At 39.6% G+C, this 19,271-nt stretch overlaps 1 protein-coding gene across 1 annotated transcript in view; it reads right to left on the bottom strand.

Moving 5' to 3' along the window:
• ASXL3 (ASXL transcriptional regulator 3) overlaps nt 1-19,271 on the bottom strand; it is a 172,985-nt gene that overhangs the window by 50,899 nt on the left and 102,815 nt on the right. The gene's annotated exons all lie outside the window — the stretch shown is intronic.

Raw genomic sequence — 19,271 nt, forward strand, 5'->3', positions numbered from 1 at the left:
TAAAGACCTAAATGTAAGGCCAGACACTATAAAACTCTTAGAGGAAAACATAGGCAGAACACTCCATGACATAAATCACAGCAAGATCCTTTTTGACCCACATCCTAGAGAAAGGGAAATAAAAACAAAAATGAACAAATGGGATGTAATGAATCTTAAAAGCTTTTTCACAGCAAAGGAAACCATAAGACGAAAAGACAACCCTCAGAATAGGAGAAAATATTTGCAAATGAAGCAACTGATAAAGGATTAATCTCCAAAATATACAAGCAGCTCATGCGGCTCAATATCAAAAATACAAACAACCCAATCCAAAAATGGGCAGAAGACCTAAACAGACATTTCTCCAAAGAAGACATACAGATTACCAACAAACACATGAAAGGATGCTCAACATCACTAACAATTAGAGAAATGCAAATCAAAACTACTATGAGGTCTCACCTCACACTGGTCAGCATGACCATCATCAAAAAATCTACAAACGATAAATGCTGCAGAGGGTGTGGAGAAAAGGGAACCCTCTTGCACTGTTGGTGGGAACGTAAACTGTACAGCCACTTTGGAGAACAGTATGGGGGTTCCTTCAAAAACTAAAAATAGAACTACCATACGTCCCAGCAATCCCACTACTGGGCATATACCCTGAGAAAACCATAATTCGAAAAGAGTCATGTACCACAATGTTCACTGCAGCTCTATTTACAATAGCCAGGACATGGAAACAACCTAATTGTCCATCGACAGATGAATGGATAAAGAAGATATGGCACATATATACAATGGAATATTACTCAGCCATAAAAAGAAACGAAATTGAGTTATTTGTAGTAAGGTGGATGGACCTAGAGTCTGTCATACAGAGTGAAGTAAGTCAGAAAGAGAAAAACAAATATCGTATGCTAACACATATATATGGAATCTAAAAAAAAGGTTCTGAGGACCCTAGGGGCAGGACAGAAATAAAGACGCTGACATAGAGAATGGACTCGGGAACACAGGGAGGGAGAAGGGTAAGCTGAGACGAAGTGAGAGAGTTCCAGGGACATATATACACTACCAAATGTAAAACAGATAGCTAGTGGGAAGCAGCCGCATAGCACAGGGAGATCAGCTTGGTGCTTTGTGTCCACCTAGAGGGGTGGGATAGGAGGGTGGGAGGGAGATGCAAAAGGGAGGAGATATGGGGATATATGTGTACTTATAGTTGATTCACTTTGTTATACGGCAGAAACTAACACACCATTGTAAAGCAATTATACTGCAATAAAGATGTTATAAAAAACAAAATTAAAAAACCAACAACCATTTAATGTTTCTGGAATCTTTCCTAAGGGAACAGAGCATGTGAAGAAAGTATTATCCAAAAAATCTACTAAATCTTGGTAACCACAGCAAGAGTGTGTCAACTAAGCCCCAAAGCAATGCCTCCATCCAACAGGTTTCTGTGATGGAAGCTCCTCCCCAGAGACAGCCCCCTCTTCTGAGGGAAAAGGGGCTCCCTTTTCCTCAGCTCCAAGTAAAGGAATGCAGTAACTCAATGGGAGGGGCAGGTCAACAGCTTTCCTCATCCCCTTCTTTCCCTGACATGCAGAGGTTAAATTCCTGGCAAGTGTAGCCAAGAGCTCAGCAGCACCTTTCCTCTACCAGTGATCATTCTACGATGGTAGCTTTACACCAGGGGAAGCAGGCCAGGAATACTGGGACCATGAATGTCCTCACCTAAGCCACCTGTAGGGTGGAGCTTCCTCCAGCAGAGGCAAGATGTGAAGACCACAGGCTACCATTCCCACCAATCTCTGCTACTAAAGCAGGAGTGTCACTCCTGTCCCTGGCTCTGGAACAGTGGCTCTAGATTTTTCCCAGGCCAAGAGGGAGTTGATAAGAACAGAGACCTTCTAAGGTTTCCCCCCAATAGCTGATTTTACTTAAAACAGAGTGCAGGGAAGCTTAAGCTGAAGGATGCTCTTGAAACAAATGGAGATTTTGCTGGTGAGCAATTAAGGGGAGACTGGTAGCTCTCTAAGAGCAACAAGCTAGACCATAGGTCAACTAATTTATCAGAGAGAACCCGGGAAAGATACAGGTAAGAGGTGCCCTCCTAGAGTTCAAACAAATCTCAAAAACTAGCCTCAAAACCATCCCTGCAAAGTGGTCTAATTTAATTGGATCCGACTGTGAACGAATTTATGCCCCAAGGCATTGTTAAAAACAATAAAGCAATTAGGCAGCAATTAATGGAGCCTAAGGGCTGAGTGTGATACCAAATGAGATTGTAAAATTCTTTAGCACAGTCATTATATCTACCCATTAATTTTATCCCCCTTGCTTACCAAGGAAACAGAATACTTAGAAAGAGGCTAACAATGTTTGTGAATGGCAAAATGTAATTTTATTGTGACCACTGAAAACCTAATGTAAATTGATTATCCCATCCCGCAAAGCAAATATAAACAAATTCCTCAAGATTATGATAAATAATGATAAAATTACAATCAAAAGAAATAGTCTCCTTCTTTAAGGAAAAAAAATACTTTAAATACTTACTAGATTCGGCATAGGCATTTATAATGGTTTAACAGAGAGATCAGGGAAAGGAATAAAGAACTCCAGCATGACTGTGATCATGGCCAAGGCTATGCTCTTGGAGAAGAATCATCAGAGGCTTCATAGTGCAGGAAAATTCAATTTCACTAAAATAATCCAGCCAAGTCTCTAATCAAGTTAACAGGAAAACAACAACAAAAACAATCCCTGGAGAAGGGTTTGGAGTGGAATCAGTATACAGGTGCAGATAACCTAAAATGTACGGGGAGGGGTGGGGCAGTGGTGGGGAGGAAGGGAGAGGAGCATAAAGAAATAGGAAAGAATGACCCATAGGCTGGAAAACAATCAGGCAAGAAAACTGCGTGTAAGAGGCCCTGATGTTAGATTTAACACAAAAAGGCTTCAAAGCAGTCGTTATAACTACCTTTAACTAATTAAACAAAACCATTCTTAAATAAGTTGAGGAAGGTATGATGACAATGTTTCATCAAATAGAGAATATCAATAAAGAGATAATGACTATGAAAAGAACCGACTGAAAATTCTGGATTGAAAAGTAAAATAACTAAAATGAAAATTTCACTAGAGGGGCTCAACAGTAAATTTGAATTGGCAGAAGAAAGAATCAGCCAACTTGAAGATATGGCAATAGTAATTATGCATTCTGAAGACAACAGAGGAAAAAGGATGAAAAAAATGAACAGAGCCTCAGAGAAACATGGGAAACAATTAAGTGTATCAATGAATACGTAACAGGGGTAACATAAAGAGAGGAAAGAGAGAAGGAAGCAGAAAAATAGTCAAAGGAATAATGGCCGAAACGTCCCAGACTTAATGAAAAATGACCTAAAAAATTGAAGAAGCTCAACATACTTTAAGTAGGATAAATATGAAGAGATCCACACCCAGACACATCATAGTAAAAACGTGGCAAGCCAAAGAGAAAAGTTTGAAATAAACAAGAGGAAAAAGACTTACTATGTACAAGGGAATTGCAATACCATTAACATCAATCCAAAAATAAAATGAAGGAAAACAATCCATTTACAATAACATTAAAAATAATAAAATAGGAAGGGATAAATTTAATAGAAGAAATGAAAAACATACTCTGAAAACTAAAAAAAAAAAAAAGTCGAAAGAAATCAAAGAAGATATAAATAAATGGAAAGACATCCCAAGTTATGGATCAGAGGACTTAATATTGTTAAGATGGCAATATTCTCAAAAGTGATCTACAGATTTAAGACGATTCCTATCAAAATTACAACTGGCTCCTTTACAGAAATTGACAGGCTGATCCTAAATTCATTTGGAAATTCAGGGTCCCAGAACAGACAAAACCACCTTGAAAATGAAAAAAAAAAAAAAAAAAAATTGCAGGACTCACACTTCTAAAAATCTAAAGGAAAATTTTTTTAAATATAAAAAAAAAGATTAGAACAGTTTAGGTATTGACACAGAGAATATATTCTTAAGCTAGACACGAAACTCCACATCATATGTGAAAAATCAAATTTTCTACAGAGCTATGGATAATTTAAAAAGAGACTATAGACGTTTGAGGAAAACCAGAAAAATCCCCAAAGCTTCTCTATCACAATAGCATTTAACCATATATTATTCTGACCCAGCTCCCTCCTTCCAGTTTGCTTGTTCTCCTATTCCTACTATGACCATTCTTGGACTCATTATGACCTGCTGTCCACTCATCACTTTACTTTCACCCAGTCCATTGTTCCTCTCTTTTCATCATTCCCTTCCTTGTCAAGTTTAGATTTCCTGGCTCATCATGTTCCTATGATCCTTGCCCTTCTCATCGTCTGGATACGCCTATATGACAAAAGCCCAGTCCGTGGTGGACCTTGCCATTCTACAGCCAGTACTTTTGGAAAAATCCACTCTTTAAAGCAGACAGGTTTGATAATGAAGTCTTCAACTCCAGGCCACATATCACTCACTCTCAAGCTAGCTTATTCTGCTGCTTTCAGTGAACTCAATTTCTCACTCTTCAGTGACTATTTCAAACTCCATTCACCTCAAGCTCTTTACCTTCCTCCCTATCTCAACATACCCATCACTACCAGTCCATGATTTTGACTTCTACCTTTTCTAGGGGGAAGAAGAACCTGTGGTGATCAGATGGGAAACCCCTAGACTTTCTATTACCAAGTGTCACACCCATCTTCTTCACCCGCTTTCTTCCTTCCTTCCAGTTTTCCTGGAAATGGTGCTCTGCTTCCTTTCTAAGGAACACCTCTCCACCAGTGCTCTGATCACTGCCTTCTCCACCCATGCCTTTGAAGAGATCATTATAATAGGCAACCAATTTCCATTTTTACTTTGACTAGTTAACTGCTCCCTCTCAATGGGTCCTCTATTCCTTTGACAAGAAACATACTAAATCCTCCCCCACATGAAAAAATAAATCAAACAAAACCCCACCTCTCTTCTTCAATCATGCTGTTCCAGTTACCCTTATGACCATTTACACTTCATAACAAATTTCTTACAAGATATGCCTGTCTCTATTTTTTCCTTCCTTTCTTCTTTACCTCAACCCCGATCCTATTCCAATCTGGCTTTCCTCACTATCAAATAAGTGAAATGGTTCTAAAAAGTACACTAATGAGAAACAAGGAATTAAAATGATCATCATTTGTAAGTGATATGATTATCTGGAAAACTCAAGGGCATAAAATGAAAAACAATGAAAAATTATCAAAAATTGAGTAAGATGGCTGAGAAAAAAAATAGCTTTCACATACACAACAATTCTATTACAGAAGGAAAGACCCCATTTACAATAGAAATTTTTCAAAGAGAACAATGGCCTCAAGGTACTCAACAAGAAATTCTTAGATCTAAGAACTTTCTCAACAAGGAATTCTAAGATCTAAGAAATTCTAAGATTTACATGCAGGGAAAAAAATGAAGCAGTCTCTCCAAATTGTCTCCTTCCACTCTCTTTTGAAGCCACTTCTAACTGGTTTTTCCTCCCTACCATGCCTCCAAAATTGCTCTTGTCAAGACCACCAGTGAACTACACATGTGAAATCTGATGGTGACCTCTCCATCGTCATCTATTCAATACTTAAGCCTTAATAATACAAACCACTCACTCCTTAAATATTTACTCCCTTGATTTCAGTGATACAAACACTTGGTTTTCCTCTACCTCACTTCATTGGCTATTACTTTTCAGTTTTATTTGCAAGCTTAATCCCTTTTATTCTGCCATTAAGATATGGAAATCTCAAGGCTAAGTCTTGGGCCCTCTTCTCATTCTATTCTATAGTACATGTCATTTATATCCATGGTCTTAATTAACATCTATATGTTGGTGGTTCCCTTTTTTTTTTTTAAACTCATGCTTAGAACTCTAACCTTCAGACCTACAGAGCCAACTTCTTATTCAAAATTTCCATACAGACTTCTCAAAGGCACCTCAGATGCGACATGGCCAAAACTAAAAACACGCTTTTCTTCCAGTTTTACCTACCCCAGTAAATGGCACCAACCCATGCATCTGTTGGCCTAACAAGACACTGAAGCTGAGTAACAGAGGAAACCAAGGCAGTTATAGTTCACAGGAAGAGAATCACTGACCAAAGAAGAGAACCAGAGCACCTCAGAGAGAAAGTTCTGGACTTCTCCTCGGAGGAAACAATCAGGGGCTGGGCAAGAACTACTCACAAAGTCTGTTCTCACCAGGCAGACTGGAAAAACACAGGCCTCAGTGATGGGGAAGAACCTGCCATGGACTGAATTCTTCTGGCTCTGCCTAAGACAGCTTAAGGTTCCTAAGTATTGAGCTATTTACAAATACAGGCAGATCTCATTTTGCTGTGTTACTCCACTTCGCAGATATTGCGTTTTTTTTACAAATTGAAAGTTTGTGGCACTCATGCATCACACAAGTCTATCAGCGCCATTGTTCTGACAGCATTTGCTCACTTTGTGTCTCTGTGTCCTATTTTGGGAATTGTCACAATATTCCAAACTCTTCCGTTATTATTGTATCTGTTATGGTGATCTGTGACCAGGGATCTTTGATGGCACTATTATAATTGTTTCAGGGCACCACAAACCACACCCATAAAAGAAGGTCAACTTAATAAATGTGTGGGTTCTGACCGCTCCCTCTGAAGGCTCAGATGAGGGTTAGCACTTTTTAGCAATAAAGTATTTTTTATTTAAGATATGTACATTGTTATTTTGGATATAATGCTGCTGTGCACTTAAGATACTAAGTATAAACATACTTTTATATGCACTGGGAAACTAACAAGTTCACGTGACTTGCTTTACTGCAACACTTACTTTATAGCGGTGGTCTAGAACCGAATCCAAAATACCTTCGAAGTCTGCCTATACCTTAACTACATCAAGCTCACTTCCATGCCTGCTCACAAGCTTCCTCTCTCTTCTTGAAAATTATATTCCCAGGGGCTTCCTGTACACTCCTCCTTCAATGTTGTTTCTCCTGCTGGACTATAAGCTCCGTGAAAGCAGACGCAGGACAATCTCATGTAACATAGTATCCCCAATGTCTAGCACGTTGCATAGCCCACTGTAAAACTTCAATTACTATTTTAAATACAACTACTTTTTCCTCAGTGGTCTTCAGCTTACTAATAGATATTGTCGAAATCATTTTTATTCTGTTTCAGTAACACACAGAGGGTCTTGTTCTCTGAACTGTCACACTGGGTCTATTTTTTGAACTGCCACATCTTTCCTATGTCGCATTATTGATCTGTCTTTTCATCGTAAGACAGGGAGGTCAGTAGGTGCTGGATCATTACTGGATATTGAGATGGTCTCTTCAGAAACTCTTTTGGGCCCTGTACAAGTCTTTCAGGCTCAGATAAGGAAAAAGTGCATGTTTACCCCACTGATGCTTCCCCAAGTAAAGGTTTGCACTTGTGGGGAGTAGCGATTCATTCTGTAATAAAAAAAAAACGTATTAACCACATGTTTAAGGATATATCAGTGAGGCTAGGCCTCCCTTTAGCTGGCAAAACAGCCAGCCTTTGGACATAGAAAACCAGCCAACCCCTTAGGCAAGCATAGACTGGAAACATTTTCTGCAGTGTTGTAAACGTCCGCAGTTGAGAGACTAAATCCTAGGGAACATTTCCAGAGAGCAGGAGCCAGATAGAGATTTGTTTCTCCCGAAGGCTCCACTCTTGCCTCCGGCCCTGACAACTCAGCTGGTTTTGCCTAAGGTAGTTTCTACAGTCCCTTTCAGTGAAATCCCACAGGCAGCTCTCTATAGGCGGTCACTTGCACTTTGGACACCTCTCACCTCCGTCTAGTCTCACCTTCATCGCCTCCAGCAGAAACTCCTCCCAGTTTCTGGAATCTGGATGGCATTCTTCCCCCAGGTTCCAGGACTGATAAAGAAATATATTGATGGGAAAAAGCCAGTGTCATTTTAATGGGAATCTAGAAGCAGAGAAGCAAATTCAATACGCACTTATACTGCCACCTTAATCCAGAGGTTCAAACGTTATTAGACTGTTTACTTCCTGCCTATAATTGATTCTTTATTCCTTTACACTGGTCTTTAATAAATTTTACAAATGGAATCAAAATATTTTCTCAGGCAACTTTATTTTTTGAATAGGGTTTGATAACTACTATGAGTTCTAAAGGTGATTTAATAAGTGAAATCTGTTCTCTTCTTTCTACTCTCGAGCCTAGTTTAAGGGTAAGTCATTGTATGACACCTGTCCCTAATGGTCCACGGTGACCTTGGCATTACAATGCCCCTTATGAAAAGGAGAGGCACTGATATATAATCTGCCACGTGCATGACTCCCTTTCTCAAATTCTAGTCATTTGTACGATAAAGCAAGGTTAAAGTTCCTTATTCTCCATTCCTGTATAAACTAGTAGTTAAGAATTAAACATACATATATTACTAAATAATTTATATAACAAAAGGTGATTATGCAAATATTAGATGACAACAGTAAATATTTATTAATCTGATAAGCCAATGGCTGGTGATCACACAGGGCCAAAGACACTCCCACAGGCCATGGGGTGGTCACTTAGTATTCAATATAAAGGAGAAAAAAAGTGGTTTAATGCACAGAATGGGATGTTGTCTGGGTTAAATAAGTTTGTGCTCTTCAATTAACTACCTTATGCACGGGACAGAATAGGCTCCATTTGTTGGATTGCCTATTATGTGCAATTACTTGCACATCTGTAATTCAATCCAGTCTAAACATTATTTGATATACACTGAAGCAGATCCTGATAAACATAAGTTGATGTTAACTATCCAGTTAGCTAAGAAATGAATAATATCCAGATGAAATCACTTCCCTACATGAGCATAGAGCTCAAATGGCGAGAATGGAAATACCAAGGCATGGTCGGCAAGGATATCTTTGGTCATGTATGATTTACTCTCACCAGTAAGTGACTGAGGCTGGAAGGAATATTGGATTTCCTAAGTACTTTAAGATATGCTTTCAGAAGCAGGGAAAAAGCCAAAATGTCAGTTCCATTAAAATAATTACATCGCAGGTACGTGCTTACTTTTACCTAGAGGCTTAAGATACGACTATTTTTTCACGTCTTTAATAGTTTTGAATTTCTATAATCTGTTTGGTAAACTGACATTTCATTGTATATGCTATTTGTAGAATAAAATAATGGTATAATTTTAAAATCAACATATACAGTACATAGAGCAATCTCTAAGAGGAGCCTGAGTTATTGCAAATGTATGAGCTATTTCCATGGAAGAAAAAGATGGAAAGCCCTTTCCCATTTGTATTTATAAAGGCTGCGTGACTCTTTAAATATATACACTGATGCCAACAGAGCCATCAGAAATCAATAAATCACATTCTCATGTGCTGTAAAATGTCTGACACACACATTCATTTTCCTGGTCTGAAATTCTCTGCAAAAGGGACTGTGTAAATGTTCCATTTTAGTTTAATGACATTCTCCACAGTTAAAATGATGTGCATTATTACCAGTGAGTTCAAAAACCTGAAGAGCACAAAGCTAGATAGGGTTTTAAAGAGACTACATAGTACATATCCTTCATAGTACATATCCTTCAGTGGCCTGTCATTTAACAGAGCACAGACACACAGATATGAATGCAGGACCAAATCAGGAGATTAGTAAGAATGGATTGAAATGCTGCAATTACCACTTGGACGAAAAAATAACAGGCATAATTTATTTAGAAGCAGCTGGGGGATGGTCCTATAAGTATTTGGAGACACAGCCCCGAGAGGCCGACGCCACCGAATGGAGAAAGAGATGAACATCACTTAAAAATGACACAGACAACAGAAATGACAACAACCTATTCATCAGTGACGTCCAACCTGAAAGTGTAACAAAAACCTAAATAACACTCCACCTGAGTTGACATTTATTCCACCAGCTGCCCTATATTTTAAAAAGGTCTCAAAATTGTTCTACGTAGACGTCGTTTCTAAAGTACAAATTCTTAAAAGAAAGAAGGGATCTGTCATGTATAATCTAGAAGGTTCTAAGAATTCTGCAAGCACATCTTGCAGAGAGCTAAGCAGAAAAGGCAACATCTGAAATAAACCCCAGCCCTGAATTTATTAAGCCAGTATTCCTACGTGGGGACTGAAGGAAGAACTAGCTACAATTCTGCCTGTTCACTGGCACTGAGCAATGTTGCTCTGGCCTCTTGTTTCTTTGTATTTGGTCTCTGAACCAAAATGCTGTGGCCAAGGAGATGACACTTGACCCATGCGTTTACCCAAACCTGATCATATTCAAAGTGTGTTATTCTGAGACTCTTCATTCAAAATGTAGCTTTCTTCCTTTAATCCACATTTTCCTTTCCCTGAGACCTCCACTCACTCTAGCTCCTCTGACCTAAGTTTTCTTCCTATCCAGCCTGGACCCCATAATCAACCACCCCAACAAGCATCTCACAACAAGCATCTCACCCCTACAACCTTTCAGCTCCTTTGTAAATCTCCAACACCCTGGCAAAATCCAACTCCTGGCACCAAGCTAAGTGTACCAATACTTAGCACTGTGGGGTGGGAAACACAGAAGCAGACCAAGTGTGTCTGCTGGCATCTGAACTCAGATGGGGCCTCAATGCTGTTCAGCAGCCACTTCTTCCCCAGGATGAATCCACAGTACAGTCCATCAGGCTGCTTTCCAAAGCCTTTAACTCTTGTGAAACCCCTAATTCTCTAGCCTCTGAGAAGACAAATACACCACCACCCAGCTGAAAAGCCCTCACTCTGCACCATACTCTTCACACTTAGTTATTTCTTCCCTCCTTCTTTCCTGCTTCTCTCCTCTCTGATCTCAGAAATCAACACTTCTTTTCTTCTTAAGCCAGCTTCTTTACCAAGAGAGTCCATTCCTTGCCATCTCTTCTAAGACTTCCATCCATAAATCAAATCCTCTCTCTTCTATCGTCAATTTCTTCTATCAACTGCCTCAGTTTTTAGGACAAAAACATGTTTAAGCCCATCCTAGCTTTAAAAACATACCAATCTTTTGCTATTCTAAAATGCGTAATAAATACTTACTGCCTAAAAGGGGTATTCAATTCTTCCTTCCCCCTCAAATCCAATTACCAAATCATGATAATTTTATTTCTAAAATGCCTGTATTGGATAGAATTGCCCCCCCGCACAAGTTCATAGGTTGAAACCCTAACCATGTGACTATATTTGGAGACATGGCCTTCAAAGAAGTTTAATTAAGATTAAATGAGGTCGTATAGGTGGGCCCCAACCCAATATGAGGGGTGTCTTTATAAGAAGAGAACGGGACACTAGTGATGCAGGCATGCAGAAAAAAGGTCACGTGAGGACACACAGAGAAGGAGGCTGTCTAAAAGCCGAGAAGAGAGGCCTCAGGAGAATCGTAATATGCTGGCATCCTGAATTTGGCTTTGCAGCCTCCAGAACTGTGAGAAAATAAATTGCTGTTTCTAAGTCACCCAGTCTGTGGTATTTTGTTATGGTAGCCCTAGCAAACTAATACAATGTCTCATGAATGAGGCCTTTCCTTTTCACTCTTTGGCTTCGGCAAAAGTTCTTATGTTTATCAGATATGTTAAACTAGCTTTCTAAGTGGCTTCCCAGGCTATATTCATTGACTAGGAAAACACTTACTGAGCACTTACTATATGCCAGGCACAGTGAATGGGAGAAACAGAGCCACTGTCCTGGGGCTGTTTATTTTCATGAGGAAAGACAAATGAACAGATACATAACCAAGTTAATCATAGACTGTGACAAGTGCAGGAAAGGAAATAAACAGAGAACTAAGACAGAAAACATCCAGAGAGGCTACTTTAGATGGGAGGGGAGGAAAGAAGAGCCTTTATGAGGAGCTGACATTGAGACTTGGTGGAGAAGAACGAGCTGGCCTTGGCAAATGATGCTGAGAAAACATTCCTGGCAGAGCTGTGAGAAAGCACAGAGGTTGAGAGAGAACAGAAGCTGAGGTTTCAGGGGCAGGAAGGAAGACAGTGTGGCTACACCACAGCCAGGTGGAGAATGGGGGAATCTCTCCTCTATTCCATGCTTCATTCCTCCAATAGAGCTCTTTTTCTATAATATAAATCTAATAATGTCATGCTCCAAATGTAAAACCTTGCTATGTTCTACATGGCCTTCTTTACAGGCTTGCTCCAGCCTACCTTTCTAGCCTCAAGTTTCTCACCCTATACCCCAGTCATCTAAAATTATGCGTGGACAGACATCATATACTTCTCTGCCTCTCTCTCGGGTGCCAGGAGCATCATGTAGGGAAAGAGCATCAACTTGGCACTAGACAAACCTGTGTTCAAATTCTGGCTCCCGCGTTTTTACTTGGAAGAAGTTAGGTTAAGTCCTTTTCTCTCCCTGATCCACAGTTTCCACATATGAGGTGGGGTTAATAATGCAGACTCTTTGGAGAGTTACTGTAAGCATTAGTGCTCATCTCTGTAGGAGGCCTAGCACTGTAGGTAATCAGTATTATTATTGATACATATGTTTCCTCTACTAGGAATGCCTGACACACTTCTTAACTTGGGAAACTTCCTCCATTGTTTTGGACCTAGTTCAGTAATACCTTCTCTTGAAACCTTCTCCAACTCCCACAGACAGAACATAATCACCTCCTCCGTGTCACCTTAACACAATGCATATACTAACACCATGGCATGGCTCTGGACCTACAGGTCTTCACCTCACGCCCAGCCCCACTCTTCTCTAACCATTACTTCCCTCAAGGTAGGAAGTGGAACTTACTAATGTTTATATCATCAATGCTTATCCGGCACATAATACATGTTAAATAAACACTGGTTGAATGAATGAACTCTATACCCTAGTCCTCCCCCAAACCACCAGAGTCTGCTTACATCCACATCATTCTACTTCCTCGAAAGGTCTGTCATTCAGGAGCCCGGCAGGTACAGGTGGCTCATTCAAGTCATCATCGTTCAAAGAAAGTAGATTAAAGTGACTATTTATAAAGGTGTGGGCAGGATGCAGCAAAACCACAGAGGACAGTGCATTAAACCAGAGCTAATGATGGGGGCTAGGATTTGACATGAACGGTAAGGGGAGAAGGGGGTGACTGGAATTTGGACAGAGAGAGCTGTGTGGCAAGGGCCTTCTGACAGAAGCTGGTCAGTGGATGTGGCCCGTGCTGACCACACAGGGCAGGTGAGGGGCTCAGCCTCACTTTTCTTCCTCCACCCAATCCCCTGTTGGGGCTTCCCAAGAGCTGAAACCTATTAGAATCCAGAAGGCCTTCTCCTCCCCCTCCTGAGGAATTCAGGCCTGAAGCTAAAATTAACATAGGTCCCTGCATGAGGGGCTCACGATGGCTCAGAGTGGGATCACTGCGCCCAGCAGGGTGAGGTAGAGGGGAGGCCTGGGGAGGAGCTGCAGAGACAGAGCACGGTTTGGTAGTGGTGGGGCGCCTGTACAGGCCAGGCCTGATAAGCAGTGTCAGGGGTCAAGAAGGAAGTGGGGGGAAGGTGCCCAAGCAGGGTGGGTGGGTACGTGGGCCGTCACGGAAAGTCAGAGCCTCAGGGAGACCATCCCCATGGGGAGGTATGCTGGCCAACATGGAAGACTGGTTACCTACAAGGGGATTAATCGACTACTTAGATATATTAAGGATAATAGAAACTGAGTTTCTCACTGTCACTGTCAAACAGCTTTGGAAAGGGAGAAAACTAGAATGAACTATGGGGTATTAGATTAGCATTGAAGGTATTAGTGTGAATTCATGGTTTACAAGATATAGAGGAACATATAGAAATAAATGCAGATAGAAATTGTGCTATGTTTATATATAGGCTCATACTCTTTCTTCTATAAGATGTCCCTTATCTCCAAGACACAGAAGGAGGTGTTCACACACACATACATGCACACACATGTATGGATGTATGCATTCCTATATATACATACATATAATTCCTAGGTCTGTCATAGATCTGGGAGAAGCAACACCCCAATAGCAAAGAGCAAGTGTTTCGTGAGATATTGACTTCTAAATATCATCTTTCACTAAAGGGAACCACGGCTCCTTGGAGAAAGGATTCATTCCAGGGCTGAGACAGGGAAAGTACAAGATGAGACTGAAACAATTCCATGTATTTTAAAGTAATGAAATGCTCGAAGAGTGATGCAGACACGTCAGAAGACACAGGAGCCAGCTTGAACAGGCTCCTAGTGACCAAATGTGGACAACTGAGCATAATAACCTATTGAAAAACTAGGAAACAAGGAAACCATACAGATAGGAGTAAGTGGATAAATTGAGAGTCTCAAGAACAGGATATATCCTCACAAAATACTATTTAATTACAAAGAGGGAAGAAGTAACTTTACACTGAAGAAACTCGGCAGATACATTTTAATCAAATGACTGGGAGAAATCAAAATTGTGTGCCACCTCATAGGTGCGAGGAGAATATAGCATCATTTATCGTATTCCTCCCAACGGTACACAATCTGAATCTGATCACTAGGAAATATGACACAAACTAACATTAGCCTATAATCTTCAAAAGTGTCAAAATCATGAAAGTCAAGAGATGATTAAAGAACTCTGCTAGAATGAAGGAGACTAAAAAGATACGACAACTAAATAAAATGACAGATTCCATACTGAATCTTGTTGCTAAAAGTGACATTACTGGGACAGGTGGCTAAACTTGAATAGAGTCTAAGAATCACACAGTAAGAATGATCAATGCTAGCTTCCTGATCTTGATTGGCTGCACTGTGCTTATGCAAGAGGACGCTCTTGTTTGTAGGAAAAAACAGGCTTAAAGTCATAATATACTGAGGGTGGGGGGAGGGATGGATAATGAGGCTTGAAACTTCTTCTCTAATATATCTTTAAATTTGGTGAAAGTTTATGATTATTTCACAATTCAAAAAAAAAAAAAAAGAAGAAAGGAAGACAGAGGCATCCTTTCTCTTGATGCAGTAGTCCATACGTGGATTACTCTCCATATACAGCCTCCTGGAGCAAAGCAGAGAAAAGAAGGTGGAGGGTGGATCTAAAGGAACAAAGAAAAGATGTCCCACTTACTCCCCAGTGACTTCCTAATGTCCATCTGAGACACTTGCCTGTACATAACCTCCCCATTGATGATCTCTCATGGATTTGCTATTTTCTATCTATTCCCTGGCTCCTCCCATACCCTTTCTAATACTTTCTTACAAATATATGTACTCCTTTGGGATGGCCATGATATCTCACAGGCTCATCAAATCCCATAGCTGACAGTATAATCTACGTAAATTTTAATCACTAATTCCATCTTCTCCAGTCACAAAACCTGAATATATATAGCCATCTTTGGACATTTCATATAGTTTATAGAAGCATCTCAACCCAACGTGTTCAAAACCAAACTCAACGCCTACCCTACTACAGTGGACATGATAGTTGACTTCTCCCCCACCCTCCATTGCATAGCCTCTAATAGAACTTCCTAAAAACCAGATTTCTAAAGTTTTCCTGACATCTCCACAGTGCACCATTCTACTTCAGGAGTTGGTGAGCACGCTAAAATTCAGGAGTAGGCCTGGTTGCTTTAAACCAATCTGCATATTCCACTTCCTCAGCTAGGGTCGTTGTTTAAGAAGTAGTCACTGTGATCTACTGATACGTAGTATCATTCATGTGACTCAGGTTTATCTTTGAAATACTGGGACAGAAGTATTTTCCCCATGAAGGTGAACCAATAGGCAAATACCCATTTTTGGATTCAGGTAGCCATCCTACTACAAAGGGATTCAGGTTTAGAAGAGTGCCAACAAGGGAGAGATTTTTTAAAAATGAATTCATTAAACACAGTTAAATGGGTCCTTGATAATAACTGAATTCCAGGACCAGCAACCAGAAGCCCACTCTAACCTCCATCTTATAATTACCTGAGCCAATAAATCCCCTTTATATTTAAGTCAGTTTGAGTTCAGTTTTCTGTTGCTTGCAGTATAATGTGTGGAAAGCAAACTTAAATATAAAACTAGTTGTGACACTGTCATAAAACAACTACAAGTATGTAAAAAAATGTAATCTAAGATAAACAGACCTCTAGAAAAAGAAAGAAAAGTACAGATATAGGAAAAAAAAATACAGGCTGGCTTAATGATAGTTGGCACTGGCAAGGTAAATGGGAAACCTAGCTTCCCTTATTTTAAAGATGTAATAATGAAATAAGCCTTGGCTTCATTTGGCCCAGAATAGGACAGCCGGTAGGACTGCTTCAGGGGAGAAATCAGGCAGAAACCTGGGGTAGTCAAAGGAGGGAAACGAAAAAACTGGGAATTTCAAATTTTGTAAAAATACGTGAAAACAAGCTTTTGTACAAGTGAAATTCATAGGTATTTCACATAATTACAGTACCTTCCGCTCGCTCAAATAAATCTTTGTAATCAGATTCACATTTCCATGCCTTTCCTACTCATTCTGGCCTAGAAAATGGTGATGTTCACCGACTTCTGGGGTTTTATAAACTGAAGTGAAATAGACCGGTTTTGGAAGGTTGTTTCATCAAGTTGCCTGTTCCTTTCTGCTGGGAGATAGGGTTGAGCTCAACTCTAGCAGGGCCCGGAGAAAGAGCTCTAAACTTATTGATGTCAGATGCTAATAGGCCCACAGAGCCTTCCTGCCCTCCCAAGTCACCCTAAATAAAATCTCCATTTGCCTTCCAGAACTTCTACAGACCTTCTTCTTCCAGACCATCCCATAGGCAGTGTCATTTATTCCCACTCTTCTGGGTTGAAAGTATGCCGGGAATTCACTCCTTTCTTTTCTTTTCCAAGGCTAATGTCTAAGGTCAGACTCTTATCTCTTATTTCAACTACTGTGACTGTCTCTTGCCCAGTCTCCCTGGGTCTTATCTTTCTGCCTCTCCAATACATTTTTTACAGAGCTACTGGCTCCTAAGAGAAAATAAAGACAATATGTTATTTATCCTTTGGATCTTCTTCTCCTGCCCTATGTCCAGGCACTAAAATATTTATTTAAATTATTTTATGTATGCTGTGTCTCATCTGAGAAATCTCTGATGGTGCCCACTGGTTTCAGAAAAAGTTAAAAGAGCTTAATCTGCAACCAGGGTCATCGAGGTTTAGACCATATTACCCTTTAGCACAGCATCCTACCACACACACAGCAAGTCTGTGTAAATGACAAGCTCTCCCTCTGTAAAATTCACTTTCCCTTGGCTCTACTTACAAAACACCTATTAGTCCTTCAAGGTTCAAGTGAAGTATCTGTTCCACCATAAAATCTTCTCCAATACTACTTTCAGATTAAAGTTTTTCATCCTTCGTGCCTTCTGAGGACTTTATATTTCTATTTGACATTTATGTCACTCTGCCTGGTCTTATACTAAATTTGGTATAGATCTATCCAGTTATCAGACTTCTTTCCTAGTAAAGAGGAAACTGTATTTCAGCATGAGGTTGTCTTTCTCCTCCGTCTGTTATTCCTCTGGAAGATTCATTCCTGAAGCCTCTGTATTTAGCACAGTATATGCAGCACATAATACATGCTCAGTAAGTATTTCTTGAATAAATGATTTCCCAATGGACTACATGTTCTTTGAGAACAGGTATTGTGCCTTATTCATTTATATTTCTCACAGTGACTGGAAAAAACTGAGTAACAGAAACTGCTACAGGTTGAATTCAATATTAGGCTTATTGACACTGCCTCCTGGGTTCCTGAAATATTTGGCTAATCCAAGGACAATTTGTCATTTCTTCTTTCCAAAAAGACTGGAGTACTTTACATATGCCAAATCTTATTCCAGGATCTGGAGGTACAACTGTAAACAAGACAAACCACACATACGTTGAAGTGCAGGCAATAGTCACGTAGCTAGTAATCCACCTCCCCCTGCCGAAAAAATAAAGTTTTTCTAAACACCTGAACTCAATCCTCAGTCACACGAGCTTGAAACCCAGGAATGATCAGGGGCTTCTCCCTAGACCTTGCTTCAAGTGTTATTTGACAAAATGTAAAATTGCCACCACTGGATGATGGTGCTACTGATGATGGTGGTGATGAGGAAGGTGACTGCACGGTCCTACTCCTCTTCGAGTTCAAGGCTATTCTCCAAATTCAAGCCCTCATTCTGCCTTTTGGAATAACTAAAATTGCTTTCTAACAACACTTTCATGCTTCCCATCTCTAACATTCCCTTTTCAGTACCGCCAGGATAATTTTCTTAAAAAGCAGTGATCTTATTACATTATAGCTCTGTTCAAAAGCCCTCAGTGTCTTTGCACTGCAAACACAGCGTGAACACTGTTTAGACTCCTTAGTGTCACACTCAAGGCATCTTCCAAAATTGACTTCTAATTTGTCTTTCCAGACTCATTTGCATTGTTGTTCCTATAATCCAGACTCCCACAAAATCAGCTTTTGATTTGGTATCTTTGAATCTTTCACATAAGATACATCTCCATCTATTTTATTCAAATTCTGCCTATACCTCTAGGCCCAATTCAAGGATCTTGTATTTGTCTCTGATTTTTTCCCTTCTACATATAAAAGCTCAGTTTACTTTGTGCTCTCCCCGCTAAGCTTACCTGTTTCTACCTCATATTTTCATTGTTCAGGAATATAGCTTCTGTATCCAACTAGAGTGTATTTAATCATTGATTCAATAAACATGCAATAGGCACTTACTAATAGATATTTCCATTATTCCAAAGCACCAAACATGTATTACATTCATAGTAAATACTGAACAAATTTTCAAACAAAAATGTACTCAAAATCAAAATAGTATTTTTCTAAATATGAACAATAATCTCCACCAAAGAGATACATAAGAATGATAGAAGACAGCAGCTTATCAAATTTTAAGTATGTATGAAAGGGTGGGTAAGTTAGGAGAAAACAGAATCAAATAAAAAGCTAAGAAAATTTATTCAAAATAATGTGGAAATATTGAATCAATCTTGCCCATTTCAATTTATGGATGTACCTATCATCTTGAGATACAAATTCATAAACACATGCACATTATGTCCATCAGCCGGAAACTATATACAGTGTCAAAATTTATTGAAATGAGAATCACAAGGAAATGTAACAGTTTTGTGAAATTTAATAAAAGTTTATGCGATGAAATATTTTTTTTCTTTTCAAAGGAAACAGCTTTAGAAGATGATTGATGCCTGCTATTATGAGTCTATATT

Source organism: Globicephala melas, chromosome 13 (assembly GCF_963455315.2).
Source record: "Globicephala melas chromosome 13, mGloMel1.2, whole genome shotgun sequence".
Taxonomy (NCBI): domain Eukaryota; kingdom Metazoa; phylum Chordata; class Mammalia; order Artiodactyla; family Delphinidae; genus Globicephala; species Globicephala melas.